The sequence below is a fragment of the Bos indicus x Bos taurus genome, chromosome 1, assembly GCF_003369695.1.
Source record: "Bos indicus x Bos taurus breed Angus x Brahman F1 hybrid chromosome 1, Bos_hybrid_MaternalHap_v2.0, whole genome shotgun sequence".
In the NCBI taxonomy this organism is placed as follows: Eukaryota; Metazoa; Chordata; class Mammalia; order Artiodactyla; family Bovidae; genus Bos; species Bos indicus x Bos taurus.
Genome location: NC_040076.1, coordinates 35,557,360 through 35,576,602, shown reverse-complemented (window position 1 = coordinate 35,576,602; position 19,243 = coordinate 35,557,360).

The following is a 19,243-nucleotide window of genomic DNA, read 5'->3' as shown; positions in this document are numbered from 1 at the left end:
TTCTGACTCAGCTTTGCAGGGCAAAAGAATCCCTCTTTGATCTAACAGAACTGACAGCGCTTTTCCTCTGTAAATCTTTAAAATATTCCTCCTGGTCACACAGTTCAGGGTGCTTCTAATTAATCATTTCATATTCAGGGTAACATGAGCTGTAAAATAAATCTAAATGCTCAGACTTCAGACATCAGTTTGAGGGAAACTGTGAAAGTTATATCAATATCTTTCAAATTATAGAATACAAGTGACAACTGACCCTCTCTTTTCATAAGAACATCTGTTTTGTATGTGTGTATATGTGTATGTACATACATTTCTGCCTAAGTGGGATAGTTTTCTTTCTACTTGTATGAACTTTTGGATAATGGTACAAATTTGTTGTTGTTGCTTTTTAAATCTGCTTATGTTAGACTCATGACATATCATGTCTGATACACACAAGCACAGGGCATGTACCATATCATTTTCATTTATATAAAATCTGCCTATGCTATCAGAAAAGTATAGGGGAAATTATGAGTAATTATTAAGATCTGTCTCTTTCAACAGTAAACTGGAAATGCTATAGCTTTTATTATTTAGATTTGTCTACTGATTCAGCTCCAGTTGAGTCCTATATAGTCCAGAGGAGTTGTAATAAAAGCTTTCCAAAAATTTTGATGCATAAGCATCAAAGTTTTGAGATCCTCTTAGCAAAGTGGCAAATCCAGGCAGAGAGGAGTCCTCCCAAGTTCTCTATGTAATTTAGAAATAAGCAATTTGTAGTGCTTTATCTACCTAGAGTCCCTGTTATCAGAAATCATACAACTCTTATTATTCTCATAGAGAATAACAGTTCTCTTCCTGCACACAAAATCTTCTGTGGGTTTGCTGATGGTATCTGGTGAGCGGCAGCTGTCCCTGCAGGTTTGTTGCACAGTCTGCAAAAGTAATTGAAGCACCTAACAGGAAACAGCTGTATTCTGTATTAATTGTGAGCTTTTCTGGTCATCGCAGAACAAGTGAACTCAGGGAAGGAATGTGCTATGATCTATTTTCAAGTTGCTGAAATTCTCATAACATAAGGTGGAGGTAAGAACTAGTGAAATTTGAATTACTATTAGAAATGTGCTATCATCTTTATGAATAGATTCAGGAAGTCCAGTTATGGTAAAGGAAGATATGGTTATCAGCTATAAGTACCTTTTTCCTTATGGTAGAAGCTTAGAACATTGATTTAATAATTTAATAATTATTTAATTATTATTAGGTTTAATAATTCTTTTCAATTCTTTACATGAGAAACTATTGTTCTATAGGGTTTATAAATGTATTTTTTTCTATTAAGGGGATATCTGTTCTTTTATATAAATTTCATAATTGCCTGTGAATATTTATTAGAAGATTCTTCCTAGAATTATAGCAAGAAGAATGAAATATTGGGATATGTAACTTTGAAAGTTGTTTTCCCAGCATATAAAAGTTTAAGCATGAAGTGTTAAAACTGCTTAACAGGGAATCTAATGAAATACTTGCAAAAATTTTACAGAGAAAACATTATTGGGAGAAATTAAAGTCTAAGTCCTTATAGTAGAGAATATGAAAGATGTAAAATCAACGTTCTAAGCTTCTACCATAAAAAGTTAGAAAAAGAAGGACCAAATAATCCTAAAGTAAGTAGAAGAAAAAAATTTGCAACTAATCCTACAAAAATTTTCACTGAGCAGCTGCTTGTGCAGCTATACTATTTAAATGTATATTTAAATACTGAGGCTATCTTTGGAGGCACATAGTAGTCACTTCCTTCTCTCTCCTTCCCAAACAAATATAGCAGTTGTGACACCCTGAGGAAATCTGCTCCAAGTCTCCTAGTCTACATTACTCCAGGTGTGTAAATCAGAGGAGAACAGATAATAAAGACAAGAGAGAAGGTATTGAAGCATGACTTGTCTTTCTGCTCTATGTTTATCCTTTTTAACCTGTGTCAACTGCCATGGCATGCTTGATATATTTTTCTACAGAATGTACCTCAAGAACATTATTACACTTCTTGTGTGTGTGTACTAACACAACTGCTTAGGCTAGGTTCATATTTGCTTGTGATCTTTCTTTTTTGAAATGGTCAATCTTTTAACTTTTATGAAATATAGTATAATTTATAAATAAGAAATTTGTAGTGATTTATCTACCTAGAGTCACCTGTTATCAGAAATTATAAGCTCTACATCCGACTAATAATTTGTCTGGGAAATTTTATAGATATTGTCTAATGCAATATGACAATGCAAATAAGAGGACTTTATGCACTAAAGTTTGATTTTTAATAACCAGACACATTATTTGCTGTCCAACTCAGTTTTTCAGTCTAACAAACATTTTCCTTCCCACAAATCTCCAAGCTAATTATTAGGAAGTGCCAGGACAGAGGTGATTAAGCAATTGTTTTCTCTCTATAAGGAATTATGATTATTTTATTCATTTTTATTAAAATATTAACAGTTCATTCTTTATGCTTTGCCTCTAACTTTTCCAAGGGAGTATATACATTACTTTTGAGATAAGGACAAAGTTTTGTAAAAAAGAAACAAAATGATGAAAAATTAGACTATTAAGTTCAAAACTCAATTGCTTTGGGTAGTTAGGATTCCAGAAATTCTATTTATTTCAGGAATACTTTACCAACAATAAAGACAGTGTTATTCAAAAGGTACTGGCTTACTGCTTAGTCTTGAAAGAGAAAGAGCATAAGAGGAAACAGGAAAACTGTTCAATCACTATATCACACACACACAAAAAAATCACTATATCACAACAGAAGTGCACTTAATTTTACTTAGTAAATAAATTCACTTAAATGATTTACCATGCTGTACTGCCACATTATTAGCATCAATTCTGTGGCCATTGTAAGCCCACCAGACAGATTCAGCATCTAGAATTTTCTTCTCTGCCCATCTTAGAATAGGCAAGCACTAAAGACTTTTCATAAAAGTTATGGGTTTAACATGTGAAAGAGAATGTTTTATAAAGGCAACAAAATATTAGCATTTAACACCAAGTCTCAGATGCTTTTAGTTTTCTGAGAGATGAATTTGAAGGAGTGGAAGAAAGTTATACTGGAAGGGCAGTGCATTTTTTATCATAGATAGGTCAACTGAAAGAAAAGTTAATGAAGAACCCCATTGTTTGTGGTTGTAGGACACAGAGCATTTGAAGTACATTGCAAACCTCATGGTTGGTGACAGTGATGAGCAAATCTTCATTTTAAAAAGTGTGGAAAGCATACATAGAATATATTGTTTTTCAGCCTACTACATAGCTAAATGATCTATCATAGATACCACAGTGGTGAAATCATAAGGTAATAATTAATGCCTATTATACCTTCTTACCTTATTATACCTGGCATGCTGTGGTTCATGAGGTCACAAAGAGTCAGACATGACTGAGAGACTGAACTGAACTGAACTGAACTGATACCTTCTTACAAAGGTATGCGAAAGTCAGGTTTATGTAGTAGACAGCAGAGTACACAATAGTGTATCTTATATTTTTACCCTCTCCAGTTCAGGCCAGCGTATTCTAAAGGCCTTATTGTTTTAAATTTTTCACACATCCTAGACAATGACTATGGTATCATCTCTGGTGAACTCAAATCCTCTCTTGTGAGAGTCAATCTGATCATCTTCAAACAGAATGGGAGGAAGTAGTTCTCTCCTCAAACACAGAGAGAGGAAGTCCCAGATACTTTGGATTATTTGTATTTTGTAAACCTGACCATTTAGGAGCATATAATTTTGCCACAAGTAAGTTGACATAACAACCCAATTAAAACTAACTGTGAAACTTTAACTACCTATGTGTCCCAACTATTTACACTGAATGAAACTCTTTCTGTTCAAGTTTTAGGCTACTTTTCTATGATCAGTCCGAGTCTATTTCTTATAAGATCATGCATTAGAGTTGTCACTCTATTTCTAACCCCTATTTGACACTTCCAACCTCTAATTCCCATCCCCCTAGTTATCTGCCTCAGTCATGGCACCAATTTAATTTTCAATTTGCTGCTCTCCCTGGGTTTCTCTGCTAAGGGAATTCATTAGAAATGTAATTTGGCACTTGTTTATGATTTTTTTCCAATCAGTCTGATGTGGCTGACAGAGGTATTTCATCTGTACTGGCAATGTAAATCATTTGGAAAGTTTTTAAGCATCCTAAACAGACTTTTTTGTAATAGTAAAGCCATATTCCATTGGCAGAAAATCCTAATCAAAATTTCAATACCTGTTAGATAAGGTCCTGAGAATGTATGTCTGATTTCTAGGTTCAGTTCAGTTCAGTTGCTCAGTCGTGTCCGACTCTTTGCAACCCCATGAATCACAGCACGCCAGGCCTCCTTGTCCATCACAAACTCCTGGAGTTCACTCAGACTCACGTCTATCGAGTCAGTGATGCCATCCAGCCATCTCATCCTCTGTCGTCCCCTTCTCCTCCTGCCCCCAATCCCTCCCACCATCAGAGTCTTTTCCAATGAGTCAACTCTTTGCATCAGGTGGCCAAAGTACTGGAGTTTCAGCTTTAGCATCATTCCTTCCAAAGAAATCCCAGGGCTGATCTCCTTCAGAATGGACTGGTTGGATCTCCTTGCAGTCCAAGGGAGTTTCAAGAGTTTTATCCAACACCACAGTTCAAAAGCATCAATTCTTCAGTGCTCAGCTTTCTTCACAGTCCAACTCTCACATCCATACACAACCACTGGAAAAACCACAGCCTTGACTAGATGGACCTTTGTTGGCAAAGTGATGTCTCTGCTTTTGAATATGCTATCTAGGTTGGTCATAACTTTCCTTCCAAGGAGTAAGCGTCTTTTAATTTCATGGCTGCAATCACCATCTGCAGTGATTTTAGAGCCCAGAAAAATAAAGTCAGACACTGTTTCCCCATCGATTTCTAGGTAGTAGGTTGATATTCCTGTGTTCATTTAAATCCACTTCATTTTTTCCTCATGGAACATTACAGGGTAGTTGTTATTCTGGCAATTTTTAGGTAAAAAAAATCAGAGACACTGCACAAATTTTCCTTGAAAAGAACTAGATAATTTATAGAGATAAATGATGTCTGTGACAATCAAATACATTAAAATGAGTTTAGTTCAACTTCTCAGTTGTGAGTCTTAGCTAATGGAGATGACTGCAGTTTGCAGAGCGATGAATACTTTTGGAGTAAAGAGAGCAGATTTGAAAAAAAGTTCCATTTAAGGATTTATCTATAGCAGACTAAATGTAGAGTAAAAGCTTGAGAATTGCTGATTTTCAAGATTGTGAGGTTAACTTAATAATGACAGGATCTGAGCCCTAATTTATGGATGTGTGAATTCTGCCTTCAACAAAGTAAACAAGTAGAGTAGCTTGAGCAGAGGAAAAAATTGTGAAATATATACTTTGATTGAATATTATTCATGATATCTGTAAAACAATATCTTTAAGTGTAATTTTATTTATATTATTCATGATCTATGTAGAACAATTTATCTCATGTGTAATTTTATCATTAGGCAGTGTCCTCACAGCTAAAGCCATGGTTCTCAAGCTTTACTTTGCAACAGATCACCTGAAAGCCTTGTTAAAATATATGGAGTATCAGTTCTCAGGTGGGGCAGATAATTAAATTCCTAACAAGTACCTTTTTTTTTTGGCATGAGTTATATCCTCCACAACTCTCTGCTGCTGCTAAGTTGCTTCAGTCGTGTCTGACTCTCTGCGACCCGATAGATGGCAGCCCACCAGGCTCCCCCGTCTCTGTGATTCTCCAGCCAAGAACACTGGAGTGGGTTGCCATTTCCTTCTCCAATGCATGAAAGTGAAAAGTGAGATTGAAGTTGCTCAGTCATGTCCGACTCTTTGCGACCCCATGGACTGCAGCCAACCAGGCTCCTCCGTCCATGGAATGTTCCAGGCAAGAGTGGTGGAGTGCGTTGCCATTGCCTTCTCCACCACAACTCTCTAGTCCTATGTTATTCCAATCTCCAAATTCTGAGAACATACAATAAATTTTATTTGGGTAAGTAGTATATTTTGAGAGCTTAGTAACCCAGTGAGCTTCCCGCATAGCTCAGTTAGTAAATCATCTGCCTGCAATGCAGGAGACCTGTGTTTGATTCCTGGGTGGGGAAGATGCCCTGGAGAAGAAAATGGCAACCCACTCCAGTATTCTTGCCTGGAGAATCCCATGGACAGAGGAGCCTGGCAGGCTACAGTCCATGGGGTGGCAAGAGTTGGACAAGACTTAGCGACTAAAACCACCACCACCACGAACATTTAAGGACTGTTGTTAGAATACTTGGAGTTTTATTTATTTATTTATTTTGTTTTCAGAGTTCTCTTAGAAGGGATGACAAAGAATGAGATGGTTAGATAGCATCAGCTCCTGGATGGACATAAATTTGAGTGAGCTCTGGGAGTTGGTGATAGACAAAAAACCCTGGCGTGCTGCAGTACACGGGGTTTCAAAGAGTCAGAAACGACTTAGTGACTGAACAACTACTGGAGAGATGCTGGTCTTGCTTGCCCTGGACTACACTCTGAGAACTACTTACTCCAAAAGTAGCTTTCACATTTGTACTCTTCTAGCATCTCTTATCTGACTGAATCTGCTTCATAATGAGGCAATTCAATACCTTTTATACTCTAAATATCCACTTTTTTTTTGACATTAGTTATATTCTCCACAACTCTCTAGTCCTATATTATTCCAATCTCCAACTTTTGAGAATGTTTGCTAGAATTTCTCAGTCATATGGCAAATTCATAAAATAACATTTATTCATTTAACAAGTATTGTTTGTTTGGTTTCCTAACATGTACCGAATATCATTTAGGCACTAAGGTATGTTCTGGGAAAAACAGATAAAGTATCTATATTCCCTGATTATATAGTTTAATAATGGTAAACAAGAAACAAACAAGTGAGTAAACAAAGTAATTTTAAGTACAGAGTGTGTTGAAATAGGGTGATGGAAATCAGGGAGATGCAGTGATGGGTATGGAATGTAGTATTTTAGAAGGTGATATTTTAAACTAACACTGAACTATAAGAACACAACTTGTTCAGAATTTTAAAAAACACACAAAAAAGTTCTGGTTAGTCTTCTATTGGAAACATGTCTATTTTATTTTATTTTATTTTTATTTTTAATTTATTTAACTTTACAGTATTGTATTGGTTTTGCCATATATCAAAATGAATCTGCCACAGGTATACTTGTGTTCCCCATGCTAAACCCTCCTCCCTCCCCATACCATCCCTCTGGGTCATCCCAGTGCGCCAGCCCCAAGCATCCAGTATCGTGCATCGAACCTGGACTGGCAACTCGTTTCATATATGATATCATACATATTTCAATGCCATTCTCCCAAGTCATCCCACCCTCTCCCTCTCCCACAGAGTCCATAAGACTGTTCTATACATCAGTGTCTCTTTTGCTGTCTTGTATACATGGTTATTGTTACCATCTTTCTAAATTCCATATATATGTGTTAGTATACTGTATTGGTGTTTTTCTTTCTGGCTTACTTCACTCTGTATAAAAGGCTCCAGTTTCATCCACCTCATTAGAACTGATTCAAATGTATTCTTTTTAATGGCTGAGTAATACTCCATTGTGTATATGTACCACTGCTTTCTTATCCATTCCTCTGCTGATGGACATCTAGGTTGCTTCCATGTCCTGGCTATTATAAACAGTGCTGCGATGAACATTGGGGTACACGTGTCTCTTTCCCTTCTGGTTTCCTCAGTGTGTATGCCCAGCAGTGGGATTGCTGGATCATAAGGCAGTTCTATTTCCATGTTTTTAAGGAATCTCCACACTGTTCTCCATAGTGGCTGTACTAGTTTGCATTCCCACCAACAGTGTAAGAGGCTTCCCTTTTCTCCACACCCTCTCCAGCATGTATTGCTTGTAGACTTTTGGATTGCAGCCATTCTGACTGGCATGAAATGGTACCTCATAGTGGTTTTGATTTGCATTTCTTTGATAATGAGTGATGTTGAGCATCTTTTCATGTGTTTGTTAGCCATCTGTATGTCTTCTTTGGAGAAATGTCTATTTAGTACTTTGGCCCATTTTTTGATTGCATCATTTATTTTTCTGGAATTGAGCTGTAGGAGTTGCTTGTATATTTTGGAGATTAGTTGTTTGTCAGTTGCTTCATTTGCTATTATTTTCTCCCATTCTGAAGGCTGTCTTTTCACCTTGCTTATAGTTTCCTTTGTTGTGCAGAAGCTTTTAAGTTTAATTAGGTCCCATTTGTTTATTTTTGCTTTTATTTCCAATATTCTGGGAGGTGGATCATAGAGGATCCTGCTGTGATGTATGTCGGAGAGTGTTTTGCCTATGTTCTCCTCTAAGATTTCTATAGTTTCTGGTCTTACGTTTAGATCTTTAATCCATTTTGAGTTTATTTTTGTGTATGGTGTTAGAAAGTGGTCTAGTTTCATTCTTTTACAAGTGGTTGACCAGTTTTCCCAGCACCACTTGTTAAAGAGATTGTGTTTGCTGCTGCTAAGTCACTTCAGTCGTGTCTGACTCTGTGCGACCCCATAGATGGCAGCCCACCAGGCTCCCCCATCCCTGGGATTCTCCAGGCAAAAACACGAGATTGTCTTTAATCCATTGTATATTCTTGCCTCCTTTGTCAAAGATAAGGTGTCCATATGTGCGTGGACTTATCTCTGGGCTTTCTATTTTGTTCCATTGATCTCTATTTCTGTCTTTGTGCCAGTACCATACTGTCTTGATGACTGTAGCTTTGTAGTAGAGCCTGAAGTCAGACAGGTTGATTCCTCCAGTTCCATTCTTCTTTCTCAAGATCGCTTTGGCTATTCGAGGTTTTTTGTATTTCCATATAAATTGTGAAATTATTTGTTCTAGCTCTGTGAAGAATACTGTTGGTAGCTTGATAGGGATTGCATTGAATCTATAAATTGCTTTGGGTAGTATACTCATTTTCACTATATTGATTCTTCCAATCCATGAACATGGTATATTTCTCTATCTATTAGTGTCCTCTTTGAGTTCTTTCACCAGTGTTTTATAGTTTTCTATATATAGGTCTTTAGTTTCTTTAGGTAGATATATTCCTAAGTATTTTATTCTTTCCGTTGCAATGGTGAATAGAATTGTTTCCTTAATTTCTCTTTCTATTTTCTCATTATTAGTGTATAGGAATGCAAGGGATTTCTGTGTGTTGATTTTATATCCTGCAGCTTTACTATATTCATGGATTAGTTCTAGTAATTTTCTGGTGGAATCTTTAGGGTTTTCTATGTAGAGGATCATGTCATCTGCAAACAGTGAGAGTTTTACTTCTTTTCCAATTTGGATTCCTTTTATTTCTTTTTATGCTCTGATTGATGTGGCCCAAACTTCCAAAACTATTTTGAATAGTAATGGTGAAAGTGGGCACCCTTGTCTTGTTCCTGACTTTAGAGGAAATGCTTTCAGTTTTTCACCATTGAGGATAAAGTTTGCTGTGGGTTTGTCATATATAGCTTTTATTATGTTGAGGTATGTTCCTTCTATTCTTGCTTTCTGGAGAGTTTTTACCATAAATGGATGTTGAATTTTGTCAGAGGCTTTCTCTGCATCTATTGAGATAATCATATGGTTTTTATTTTTCAATTTGTTAATGTGGTGTATTACATTGATTGATTTGCAGATATTGAAGAATCCTTACATCCCTGGGATAAAGCCCACTTGGTCATGGGTATGATGTTTTTAATGTGTTGTTGGATTCTGATTGCTAGAATTTTGTTAAGGATTTTTGCATCTATGTTCATCAGTGATATTGGCCTGTGGTTTTCTTTTTTTGTGGGATCTTTGTCAGGTTTTGATATTAGGGTGATGGTGGCCTCATAGAATGAGTTTGGAAGTTTACCTTCCTCTGCAATTTTCTGGAAGAGTTTGAGTAGGATAGATGTTAGCTCGTCTCTAAATTTTTGGTAGAATTCAGCTGTGAAGCCATCTGGACCTGGGCTTTTGTTTGCTGGAAGATTTTTGATTACAGTTTCAATTTCCATGCTTGTGATGGGTCTGTTAAGATTTTCTATTTCTTCCTGGTCCAGTTTTGGAAAGTTGTACTTTTCTAAGAATTTGTCCATTTCTTCCATGTTGTCCATTTTATTGGCATATAATTGCTGATAGTAGTCTTTTATGATCCTTTGTATTTCTGTGTTGCCTGTTGTGATCTCTACATTTTCATTTCTAATTTTATTGATTTGATTTTTCTCCCTTTGTTTCTTGATGAGTCTGGCTAATGGTTTGTCAATTTTATTTATCCTTTCAAAGAACCAGCTTTTGGCTTTGTTGATTTTTGCTATGGTCTCTTTTGTTTCTTTTGCATTTGTTTCTGCCCTAATTTTTAAGATTTCTTTCCTTCTACTAACCTTTGGGTTCTTCATTTCTTCCTTTTCTAGTTGCTTTAGTGTAGAGTTATATTATTTATTTGACTTTTTTCTTTTTTCTTTTGGTATGCCTGTATTGCTATGAACTTTCCCCTTAGGACTGCTTTTACAGTGTCCCACAGGTTTTGGGTTGTTGTGTTTTCATTTTCGTTCGTTTCTATGCAAATTTTGATTTCTTTTTTTATTTCTTCTGTGATTTGTTGGTTATTCAGCAGCGTGTTGTTCAGCTTCCATATGTTGATATTTTTAATAGTTTTTCTCCTGTAATTGAGGTCTAATTTTAGTGCATTGTGGTCAGAAAAGATGCTTGGAATGATTTCAATTTTTTTGAATTTACCAAGGCTAGATTTATGGCCCAGGATGTGATCTATCCTGGAGAAGGTTCCGTGTGCACTTGAGAAAAAGGTGAAATTCATTGTTTTTGGGTGAAATGTCCTATAGATATCAGTTAGGTCTAACTAGTCTAGTGTATCATTTAAAGTTCGTGTTTCCTTGTTAATTTTCTGTTTAGTTGATCTATCCATAGGTGTGAGTGGGGTATTAAAGTCTCCCACTATTATTGTGTTATTGTTAATTTCTCCTTTCATACTTGTTAGTATTTGTCTTACATACTGTGGTGCTCCCGTGTTGGGTGCATATATATTTATAATTGTTATATCTTCTTCTTGGATTGATCCTTTGATCATTATGTAGTGACCTTCTTTGCCTCTTTTCACAGCCTTTGTTTTAAAGTCTATTTTATCTGATATGAGTATTGCTACTCCTGCTTTCTTTTGGTCCCTATTTGCATGGAAAATCTTTTTCCAGCCCTTCACTTTCAGTCTGTATGTGTCCCCTGTTTTGAGGTGGGTCTCTTGTAGACAACATATGTAGGGGTCTTGTTTTTGTATCCATTCAGCCAGTCTTTGTCTTTTGGTTGGGGCATTCAACCCATTTACGTTTAAGGTAATTATTGATAAGTATGATCCTGTTGCCATTTACTTTATTGTTTGGGGTTCGAATTTATACACCGTTTTTGTATTTCCTGTCTAGAGAATATCCTTTAGTATTTGTTGGAGAGCTGGTTTGGTGGTGCTGAATTCTCTCAGCTTTTGCTTGTCTGAGAAGCTTTTGATTTCTCCTTCATATTTGAATGAGATCCTTGCTGGGTACAATAGTCTGGGCTATAGGTTATTTTCTTTCATCACTTTAAGTATGTCTTGCCATTCCCTCCTGGCTTGGAGAGTTTCTATTGAAAGATCAGCTGTTATCCTTATGGGAATTCCCTTGTGTGTTATTTGTTGTTTTTCCCTTGCTGCTTTTAATATTTGTTTTTGTGTTTGATCTTTGTTAATTTGATTAATATGTGTCTTGGGGTGTTTTGCCTTGGTTTTATCTTGTTTGGGACTCTCTGGGTTTCTTGGACTTGGGTGATTATTTCCTTCCCCATTTTAGGGAAGTTTTCAACTATTATCTCCTCAAGTATTTTCTCATGGTCTTTCTTTTTGTCTTCTTCTTCTGGGACCCCTATGATTCGAATGTTGTAGTGTTTAATATTGTCCTGGAGGTCTCTGAGATTGTCCTCATTTCTTTTAATTCGTTTTTCTTTTTTCCTCTCTGATTCATTTATTTCTACCATTCTATCTTCTAATTCACTAATCCTATCTTCTGCCTCTGTTATTCTACTATTTGTTGCCTCCAGAATGTTTTTGATCTCATTTATTGGATTATTCATTATATATTGACTCTTTTTTATTTCTTCTAGGTCCTTGTTAAACCTTTCTTGCATCTTCTCAATCCTTGTCTCCAGGCTATTTATCTGTGATTCCATTTTGATTTCAAGATTTTGGATCAATTTCACTATCATTATTCGGAATTCTTTATCAGGTAGATTCCCTATCTCTTCCTCTTTTGTTTGGTTTGGTGGGCATTTATCCTGTTCCTTTACCTGATGGGTATTCCTCTGTCTCTTCATCTTGTTTAAATTGCTGAATTTGGGGTGTCCTTTCTGTATTCTGGCAGTTTGTGGAGTTCTCTTTATTGTGGCGTTTCCTCACTGTGTGTGGTTTTGTACAGGTGGCTTGTCAAGGTTTCTTGGTTAGGGAAGCTTGTGTCGGTGTTCTGGTGGTGGAGCTGGATTTCTTCTCTCTCCTTTAGAAGACAATGGGTTGCTTTTCTGAGTGCCTGCTGTCCTCTGCTGACACTTAGAAGTTGTTTTGTGGAATTTACTTGGCGTTTAAATGTTCTTTTGATGAATTTGTGGGGGAGAAACTGTTCTCCCCGTCCTATTCCTCAGCCATCTTAGCTCCTCTCTGTCTATTTTAAATTCTCTAAATTTCTCAATTGTTCAGTCTTTACACTTTCCTCTTTACCCTTTCCAAATGCCTTGCTGTTCTATTTTGTTAAGAATAAAAGACCTCCACAGATACACAATCTTATTGGAAGTCCTCTGTGCCTTTTTCATTTGTATCTGCTACATGGAAAAGATGATCTATATCTTTGCTTATTTACTTCTGCTTTTCTCCCATTAGAGTGGGAGGATAAGCTACCTTCCTTTCCATAGCTTGGCCAGTCACTGATCTTCCTGCCTCTTAAAATAGTACACCTCAAGTTTCTCTCTGAATTGTTTCCTTTTCATTCTCTCTCCTGTTTAGAAACACACTTAATCTCCTGTATCTTCTTATCTATCCATCATCTTAATCCATCTTGCCTTGAACTTGCTACATTTAGTTACCATTTTATCACTCTTTTCTCTAAAACATTTGGAAAATGTAGGAATGGAAAGTGAAAATTTGGGAGTCAAGAAGACCAGTGTTTAGAATGTTACTTCTGGGACATGTTAGCTGTAGGAATTAAGGCAAGTTTCTATATTAAATTTCCTAAAACACATAAATGATTATATTTCTATTATTTTAAAATACTATCTAAATGTCCAGTACCCTTAGTTTCAACCTTTGCTCTCTGATATCTATTTTTTTTTCTATTTTACATCTTTTTTTTTTTTTTTCTCATTCTCAAAAACTGATGGATCAAGTCACTATTCACTTCTATTTTATATTCTTATATTTCTCTGTCTTAGTTTATATTCAAATTATTCTTTTCCCAAGAATGTCTTTCCCATTAAATTCTATTAGAACAAATTCTACCCACAGTTTGTTGTAAGCACAACGGCAACTTTTCCCTAAATTCAGTTTCAGTCTTTCATCTGAAATTGTGTACCCTTCTGTGTTTTGATACTGGTGGTACTTATTTTGTAATTCCTTTTGGACTATCACCTTCTAGCTTTCACATATTTGTCTGGTTATTATAGTTGACCAACATGAGTGTAGATTTCTAGAGTAAAGAGTATCTAATTCATCATTATAATCTTCCAAATACCTAGTACAATGCCTATCATCTTCAAAGTGTAGGCCCTGGATGAATAGCATCAGCATCATTTGGTCATGGTTAGAAAGGCACTGCGGAGAAGGCGATGGCACCCCACTCCAGTACTCTTGCCTGGAAAATCCCATGGATGAGGAGCCTGGTAGGCGGTAGTCCATGGGGTCGCTAAGAGTCGGACATGACTGAGCGACTTTACTTTCACTTTTCACTTTCATGCATTGGAGAAGGAAATGGCAACCCACTCCAGTGTTCTTGCCTGGAGAATCCCAGGGACAGGGGATCCTGATGGGCTGTCGTCTATGGGGTCGCACAGAGTCAGACACGACTGACGCGAATTTGCAGCAGAAGGGCAGAGTCAGAAACTCTGGGGGTGGGCCCTAAAACTTGCATTTTAACAAGCTGTCCAGTTGATTCTGATACTGGCAAAATTTGGGACCCAGGCTTGTACACATTCAGCAAATACTTGTTGAATGGACGAATGGGTAAACAAAAGAATAAATGTAGTTGATTTTTAAATAAAACATATGACTGTTATATGATTATTTCTGCTGGGAAAGTACATACTGTTGAGATTTGGACATTAAATTATGAAACATCTTTGAGTTTATATTAGAACATATCTGATGTGCTGTACGTCTTAGCAATGTTTTTTTTTTTTTTAATGCTGCTTTCCTCAATTCTGTCTCTTAATTCATACATTACTTATAACCCCTTAAAGTGTGACTGCTGAAACTTTTGTAAATGTTTACAAGTAAGTCACTGATTTTAATTTGCTGGCGAGATAAAGATATCCATAAGGGTCTCTTGAATTTTTTCAATAAAACAGAGCATTGTATAGTGCTTTGTGAAGTGATTGTGCATATGACTCATGTGAGGATCTTGTTAAAATGAAAGTTTGATTCAGCAGATCCAGGATGGTGTCTGAGACTTACTTGTAAGTCTCGTCCTGCTTATTGGTTCAGGGGCCATCTTGTGTGGAGAATCATAATAGTGTCATGTGGTTTCCAATCTAACATGCCAATTAAAATCACTCTGTAGATGAGGAAGGGGCTTGAGGTTTGGGGCAGATTATTTATTCCCTGGGAACTTCACTTTATTCATCTGTGAACTAGAAATAATCTCTAGTATGATGCCTGACACACAGTAGGTACTCAATAAAAAGCAAATATTATTATTCAAAGAAAAATAAAGGCAAAATTTAAAAGGAGTATCAAAATATTATGGCTCCATCCAGTAGTCTACAGATTGGTATGCAACTGGTTAACTCTATTCCTGATGTGCTCACTCTGGAATGTGAGGGCAATAAAATTGATTTCTGCTGTCAACAGTTTATAGCTTCTGCAATTTCAGCTTGAGTATCTGCCATTGACCTGCAGCAGCTGAAATCACAGGTGCAACTTCCTGAAACCTGAGCCCTTCTTCTGGCACTTCCCTAGTTATCAGTTATTCCGGACAAAGAAAGCTGCAACCCATTGAAAGAAAACATTTTGATTTTTTTATTGTATATGTAAGAATATCTTTTCATACTGAGATTTATCTTGTTGCACATTAATGTCAGTAACTGAGATTTAAGCAAGTCTATTTTTAGATTTTTCATTAATATCAGGCATTAGTTGAATTTGGTGAATTTGGTGTACTTATACATACCAGTTAGCATACTATTGAAAAACGAGTTATTTAAATTATATAGCTTATTAAGGCAGACTTTCTTTTCAGTTTATAAAATCAAAAGCAATAAATCCAATAGACTATTTTATTGTTCACTGCAGGAGAGTTACTACTCAAAAAGACAAATTTCTGAGTGAATGTCAAATTAGATCATATGTTAAGGAGCTCTTTTGGAACTTCTTTTGGGAATTATGGACACTTAAATGTAACAGATAAATACTCAGTTTAAACTACAGTGATTCATCAGAAAAAATATGCTTCAGATCCAAAAAAAAGTAGATTTATCCCCAAAGACTACTTTGAAAGACATTGTATTAAATATTTAAGGAAAGATGCATCATCTCATGTCATTATATTCCTTTATGAAAATTGGGAAAGAACAGGAAAGCAAATATAGATCTCTGGTTTTGGGGTGGGAGTAAGATTTAGAAACATGTTTAAAATGATTTTTCAACTTGATACTTACAGTCCAAAATCTACCAATTATTGTGGAATACCTTGGCTGTGTTGAATTTTCCAGATTTTTATTGTGAGATTTGTTTTTTAATTACAATATTATCAGTAATTAAATCCTAGTGTTAGGTTTAATTAAAACATGTTCTGTAAGCATTTGGCTGAAGCTCAGCAACATTTCATAAGTCAGTAACTACCATATCTAGATTAAATAGAGTTAATTTATCACATTGATGGCAGATGAATTATCACCTTCAGATGGTAGGTCAGCAGATAACAGTTTTCAGATAGTAGGACAATTGGTCACATAAAAAAAATAGAGCACTTTTGCATAACTTACTGAAATGAAAAAAGGAATATCAAGTAAGATAATTTTATTTTCACTTTTAATGGTTTCACTTGACTTTAGGGACATGAGGATTAAAACAGGAGTTCAAAGTTTTTCTTTCATCACTGCCTCTCCTTTACTCTTGTCACTCATATTGTGAATATTTTTATTCTTTAGTTTTCCTATCTTCTAAACATGTTTTAAAATTAATTCTTAAGCTTTTCTGAAAGGGAATACATTTTTAAAAAGAAGTTTTGGATGCCAATTATGTTTCTCTAAGATAAAGATCACTTGATTTTTACCTGTAAAAAAAATTATTCCATATTATTCCCTCACTTTAAAAATTCTCTTTCTCTCTCACCCAATCTCTCTCTCTCTCCTCAATTGGATTTCTCTGTCATATACTTCCGATTTAGTTGAAGTGCGACCAGTCTAAGAGAAAGAGTATTTGGCCTTGATGTGAAGCAAATTTTAATAGTATCATAGAGTCCACTGTCAATTTATGGGACAGTATTTGAAACACTGGCCCTTCTTTTAGCTCTCTGCCACCCATGAGTGAGCCCACCAGCATTTAATGGGGCAAATTTAGCTTAGCCCAGCTAGGATCTGCACCTACATTCCCCTGAAGCTACAACCACGAAGTTTCAAGCCCATGCTCTTGACTATGAATGTGCTGTCAGAGACAGAGGTGGGTTCAGAAACTTATAGAATTTTGAAGGCCTCTTTTAAGGAAAAAGAATACAATTTATTTTTCCAAAAATATTACAGAAAGCATTTGACTATGGGAACATACTACTAGGGCCTCTTGTAAGGGACTGATACTAAGGAGCTTTTTGCAGGAAGTGGCTAGGACATATAAAAATTCCTGATTCCATAGAAAAAATAATTCCTGATTCAGAGAGAAAAATCCAAATGTTTTCTGATGGTCATGGTTAGCCAGCCTGATTCCATAAATATATTTTATGGATAGCTATTTACTTATTCATTCATTAGTTCAGTGTTCTGTCAATGAGCAGGCAAATGCCTCTCTAAGATTAGGTTGAATTATTTTGTAATTTTCACAAGCAGTTGCAATGCTCAGCAAATGCCAGTATGTAGGCATATGACCAGTGGATTTTGCTTTTCCTTTTTTCTTATTTCATATGACCACATTTATTAGTTCTCAAAATATACGTTCAGTGGTATTAAGACAAGCTAAGAGGTTTAAAGTGAGGGCAGAGGAATATCTATATTCCAACTCTTAGTTTACCAAATGCTATCACATTGGATTAGAGGATCACTTTATATGGGTACATCTTAACTATTTACATCTGCAGTGATTTTATTTCCAAATAAGGTCACATTTGAGGGTACTGGGGCTTAGGACTTCAAGATAGATTAGGGAAGGGGGGCATAACTCAAACTATAAAAGTAAGACATGCTTTTTGTAAGCTTTACTTATTTAATCTCTTTCACTTAAGCACACTGACTGATTTTGTAGATCTAATGAAAAGATGACTTAGATGGTTTATTCATAGACTAGATGGTTTAAACAATAGAAGTTAATTGTCTCACCATTCTGGGGGTTGTAGGCCTAGGATCAAGGTGCTGGCAGGGCTGGTTTCCTCTGAGGATCCCTGATGGACTTATAGATAGGCCCTCCAGATGCTTGTCCTCCCTTGCGGTCCTTCTGTGTGCACAAATCCCAGTACCTCCTTCACTTACAAGGACACCAGTCATATTGGGTCAGAGCCACTGCTATGGTCTCATTTAACCTAATTACCTCTTTAAACATTCTATCAATGGATAAAATTACATTCTAAGGTACCGAGTGTTAGGACTTCTGGGGGCACAAAATTGAGACCATAACAGATGGCCTACCATGTTTTTTTTTTTTTTTTTTTATTAAAACCTGCTCCTTGCCAGTGAAAATTTAATTTGGGTGTTATTTCAGTTAATATTCCACAATGTCAATTGTATTAGTTACACTAGGCATAAAACAGTCTTCTTGAGTACCTTTAGTGTACAAAGTTTACTGATTAAAATAAAGCATACAAAGATGAGATACATGATAATCCTTGATCTTAAAAATTTTTTAATGAAGTTAGGAGAAAAAAGGGAAAAGAAGACTGAATGAGACTCTTGAGTGAATAGATTTTTTTTTCCCCCAATGGGGTAGGAATGACATTGCTACTGACAGTGGTTGAGATAGATGTTAGGGTTGGAAACACAGAAAACTTTAAGGAAAAGGTACCTTATAAGTGCACCTTGAAGGATATGTGGGGTTTAAATATGCAAAAATCATTTCTCAATGAAGCTAAATATATAAATACCCTCAATATGCAAAACAAAGCTAAAATTCTGTCTGTGATACCAACAGACCATGAAATAACTGTAAATATTTCAATAGAAAGACTATATAGTTGCTTATTTGTGTATCATTATGTGAAAATTGGGATCTATTGGATCAATCAATCGTAAAGGAAATCAGTCCCGAATATTCATTGGAAGGACTGATGCTGAAGCTGAAACTCCAATACTTTGGCCACCTGATATGAAGAGCTGACTCATTTGAAAGACCCTGATGTTGGGAAAGATTGAAGTTGGGAGGAGAAGGGGGCGACAGAGGATGAGATGGTTGGATGGCATCACTGACTCAATGGACGTGAGTTTGAGCAAGTTCTGGGAGTTGGTTATGCACAGGGAAGCCTGGTGTGCTGCAACCCATGGGGTCGCAAAGAGTCAGACACGACTGAGCAACTGAACTGAACTGAACCAATAACAACAGCAAATGTTTATTGAAAAAAATTACAGTTTCTAATACTGTTCTGAGCACCTTTTAGTTTTCACATAGTTAGCTTTTACAATGATTATATCAAGTAGTAGTTATGATTATCCCCATTTTGCAGAATGTACACACACACACACACACACACAGACACACAGTTTCTTTTGTGTCATAGTGAACACCCTTCTGTATACACAGTGGTGTTTGTAGCTTAACAGGTTGGA